The sequence below is a fragment of the Lipotes vexillifer genome, unplaced genomic scaffold (genome assembly GCF_000442215.2).
Source record: "Lipotes vexillifer unplaced genomic scaffold, Lipotes_vexillifer_v1.1 scaffold598, whole genome shotgun sequence".
NCBI lineage: Eukaryota > Metazoa > Chordata > Mammalia > Artiodactyla > Lipotidae > Lipotes > Lipotes vexillifer.
Window position 1 is genome coordinate 869,396 of NW_006777514.1, and position 5,285 is coordinate 874,680.

The following is a 5,285-nucleotide window of genomic DNA, read 5'->3' on the forward strand; positions in this document are numbered from 1 at the left end:
ATACGTTGGAATGACAGCTCTTCATAATACAAATCAATGATAGTATCTACACATTTTCCAATATGAATCAATGTGCAGATTTTAATTGTAATTTACAGGATTATGTAAATTGTCCTCAAAATGTAAAAAAAAAAAATTTGAAGAACACTAGTACTGAGTTGACACAAAAGTTAATAAACAGGGCTTCCCTGGTGGTGCAGTGGTTGAGAGTCCGCCTGCCGATGCAGGGGACACGGGTTCGTGCCCCGGTCTGGGAGGATCCCACATGCCGTGGAGCGGCTAGGCCCGTGAGCCATAGTCGCTGAGGCTGCGCGTCCGGAGTCTGTGCTCCGCAACGGGAGAGGCCACAGCCGTGAAAGGCCCGCGTACCGCAAAAAAAAAAAAAAAAAAAAGTTAATAAACACCCTTAACTTGGACAGACATAGTTTTGAAACCAAAACGCTTTTGATGCAAAATGAAAAGAAATTCTTCTGTAAAATTAGTTTTCTTAATTTGGATACTAATTATAAAATTAGTTTTTCTTAATTTCTATCAAATTAGTTTTCATAATTTTGGTATTGGGTTTAGTTATTTGAAACCTTTGAAATATGCTTAGGACAAGTTGTGTATATAAGTGTACTTTTAAAGACTGTATGTTTATCAACTTTAAATGCAAATCAAGTATATCTGATGAAAATTTAGTGTCCAATTTAAGATGTGTTATAAGTGTAATATACACACCAGATTTCAAAGAAAATGGCACAAAAATTGTTAAATATCTCATTAATAATATTTAAGTTGATTATATGTAGAAACAATAATATTTTTGATATATGAATTTAAGTAAAATATATTATTAATGTTAATTTTAACAGTTTCATTTTACTGTTTTGGTAAGGCTGCTAGAAAATTTAAAATTACATATGTGGCTCACTTATGTCTCTATTGGACAGTGCTCATATGGAATATAAATAAGGCAAAGTTGTTGAATGTCTTGAAAACTACCATTTCCCAGGCCTAAGGGAAATATACTTGGCATATGGTTGGTAGTTAACAAATATGTTTGGGTGAAGAAAAAGTCTACAGTGTGTTTATATCTGAGAGAAATCTTACAGTATGTGTAAGCAGAACTATTTTCTTTCTCTATTTCTCTGTCTCTGTCTCTACTTTTTTCTCACTAGATGTGATTATAATTAAAACTTCAAAATTTACAAAGTTTAATATCTGTCTTGTGATGCCAATCTGGAGAAATTGGTATGTCATTTTGACCGGGTCACAGCCATCATTCTTTTTTTTTTTTTAACATCTTTATTGGAGTATAATTGCTTTACAATAGTGTGTTAGTTTCTGCTTTATAACAAAGTGAATCAGTTATACATATACATATGTTCCCATATCTCCTCCCTATTGCGTCTCCCTCCCTCCCACCCCTCTAGGTGGTCACAAACCACCGAGCTGATCTCCCTGTGCTATGCGGCTGCTTCCCATTAACTATCTATTTTACGTTTGGTAGTGTATATATGCCCATGCCACTCTCTCACTCTGTACAGCTATCATTCTGTTTCCCCACATTTTAAAAACATAACAGGCATCATTATATACACACTTTGATGTTACCTGCTCATATTAGAGTTTTACAAATTTTGATTGTGCAACTAGTGCATGATTTAAAAATTCAGACAATAGACAAATATATACTATAGAAATCGAACATTATATTTCCCTCTTAAAAAGTAATTTTTAGAAGATTTTAATATATTGTTCCATATTTTGTTTACGCAAATGCAAGCATGTATTTGTTTTTTAAAAACAGGTGGACTCATACTATACACATATAATGGGTATATCTTTTCATTGTTACCTGCCTTGATACCAGAAGGATTAATCTCATTTTTTCTTTCAGTCTGTCACTGAGAAAAATCTATTACTCTAGTCATCATCACTTTTGGCCAGCACTCTCATCCCATTATGGCATTGCTATTTTTAGCCCTCCTTCTTACCCCTGTCCAATACCAAAATCCCTTCCTCTGAATCTTATGGTATAACCAGTCTTCAGCCGGATTTCCTGTACCACATGCTCACCTCTTTTCTGATCATTCCCTTCCCAGGGGGCTAATTGGGTGAAATTTGGGTCTTTTCTGAGGACACTCCATCCCTCAGGTTTTTTCTACATGGCCTATACCACTCTTTTTGAAATGGGGGGAGTTTCACTCCTTAATTCTCATTGGTGTTTCCAAGCCATTTTCTCTCTGTAATCTCTAACTCCCTCCCTGAGGTTTCAATGTTATGTCATCAGGTGTTTCCTCAGCTATTTCACTTTTTTCCCCCTGTCATTATTTTCTGAATCTAGTGTCTGGTGTCAGTCTTATTTGTATTCTGGCTTACTTTCCTTCTCTTTAATACTACGCCTGTTAAAACTCTTATAAACCTTCTAATATTCTGAGTTCTCATTTCCTGGATTTCTTCATCCTATCTTACCCTCTCTCTCTCTCAAAACCATGGTCATAATCTTGATCTTTTCATTATCAAATACTCTAAAATTTCAGTTTCAGGTATCCTGCTCATTTCCTCTAGTGCTCTCACCCCCACAGTATTTTGACCCTACCAGGGATCACAGTCCACTGATCTTACAAACATTTGAACGTCTTTTGCCTCCTTGATGGCTTCCTAAGCTAGCTTAAATTTCAAGTCCATTAATATAAAATCTATTACATATACCCTCAAATCTCCTGCCATATCCTCATTTTGTAATTTTTCTGGCAACCCCCAATCCTAGTTAAATTCTATCCTCTATCTACTTCCACCTTCCATCCCTGCAGGTGAATATGGCTAGAGAGAAGTTACCTGCTGACATGTGTCACTTTAAATCTCAGATGAGCCTTTAATGCTGTCCTAAATCTTAGCATCATCTTTTCTACTCTCCTAGGTAACTACTTCATATCTTTTCCTCTCCTCAAAATTTCAAGATCCCCTTAAATATTCTCAGTCTCAACAATGCACTGCTTTCTGTTTGAGTTTTCCATGTCATGACCTAAAGGCTTTCCCTTTGTACACTTTACCTCATCTTCTCTTATCTACAAAAGGGTAATTATCTACCAATAGTCCTCTGTATGATCAATTCCCTCTTTTCACAATTTATTTCTATTAGCAAGTAAAAATGAATATATTTTCTATCATCCTAACAAAGGAAACTCTTTTTTTCTCCACTTCCAGCTACTGCCCGTTTTGCTCACTTGTTTACCCATTCAGAAAACTTGCTGTTATGCGTGCTGTATTGTAGTCGTTGTGAGATATATATATATATATAAATTCTTTCATACACCCACTCCAATCAGGGTTTCAGTAACACTGTACCAAACTCACTGTTGTCAAGGTCACTATCACCCTTTGTTTCGCTAAATACAATTCTCAATCCTCAATCTTCATTCTAGTTGAATTTTCAGTAGGATTTCATTATTAAATTTATTATTCCATTCTCCCTGAAATATATTCTTACTTGGAAACATAGTGCCACATGCTCCTGGTTTTTCTTTTTTCCCTTCTCAGTCTCCTTGGTTACTTTCTTCCTCATTATCCTAATGTCTGAATACTATAGTGTGCCAAGATTCAGTCCTTGGACCTCTTTTTTATCTATACTCCTTTCCACAGAGTGGCTTTCAATACTACCTCTTAGCTGATGATTCCTGAATTTGTACCTTCAGTCCAGCTATTACAACTCCAAACTGCCTACTCAATATCTCCAATGGTAGTAGTCATTTCAAACTTAACATGTTACAAACCAAACTCCTCATATCTGTTTTTACATCCCTGAACCAATCCCACATTTGTTTCTTCTGAAGAGTTCCCCATCTCAACAAAGTAACTCTGTTCTTCCAGATTAATTTGTGGAGGATGGCAACTTTAAAATTTTACATTTAAATCATGAAGTATAGGTTATTTTAAAAATAATTTCTAGTGTTTTTTATAACTCTTAGAGGTAATACTCAACATTAAAAAAATTACTCAAGGCTAATTTTGTATGCTGACAAATTAGAAGCACTTTTGGTGAGTATATTAAGTGAATAAGGTTTCTTAGAAAAAACTGTCCAATAAGAAAGCCAATCTCTTGTTTGTCCTTAAGTATATCTTCTTTAAAGAAAAAGATCAGGAATTTAAATTATCTTATTACACTGTGGGTTGTTTCAAAAAATTAAAGACAATGCTAAACATTTCCTTCCTCTTAACTTTCTCAGTATCAAATCAATTAAAGGCCACCAGGAAACTCTAAGGGACGTCTATTAAAACATTTCAAACTCAAAGGGAAAGTCACGAAATAATTTCCAGGTCACTTGGGAATTTTTAAAAACACCTTGAAAATACATCTCCCAGAATTGCTAAGGCTAGTATAAAATAGTTTTGAGAACAAAGAAAGGCAATTGTATTTTATGTTTAGATATGAAAACAATTAGAATGCAATCATATTTATTAAGGTATTCATTTCCTAAATTATGGTTTGTGAACTAGCCGAAAGGGAAGTAAGGGAAAGGGCATTTGTCACTTTTTCAAAGTGTCTACACTGGTCACCAGAAAACACAATAAGGAATTAAGAGTAAGTATGTCTATTTTGAAAAAGTTCTAAATATAATTCTGAAATTATTCCCATGAATTTTGAGAATAAATAGGAATGTATTTTAGGGAAATGCACACTCTTAGAAGACTTGAAATATGTCAGCAATAGGAGAGGTGGAGCTTAACTTGGACTTGAACAGAACTTAGAATTGGAATCAGAGGCAAAAAGAAGAAATAATATTTCAGGAAAACACAGATATGCTGTCAAATATATTGAAGTTAAAAAGGAAGGAACTGACAATTGCAAATGTGGTGAAGAGTACAAAACCTATGAGTTTAGACACAAATCATTCAATTTACCTGGAAATGCTATTTTCATTCTAGGATAAATATTTAGCAAACTTGATGAGTTAGGGAGTAAATTTAAAGACATTAAATGGAGAAAGGAGGGTGAATAATTAATTTTTTCTTGATTATGTATCAAAGTTTTTATTATGCATTAATGACTTTAGGTTCATTATCTCATTTAATTCTCAAAAGTCTGTGAGGTAGGCACTCATATTTATCCTTCCTGACAGTTCAGGAGACTGAAGCAGAGAGGTTATATAACTTGCTCAAGGTCACAAAACCACTGAATAGCAGACCAAAGTCCAAACTCAATGCTGTATCACTACACATCCATTGATATTGCTAAAACTAAAAACAACAGCAAAACAAAAACTGGCAATACTACTTCCTGGTTAGGAAGTGAAACACCT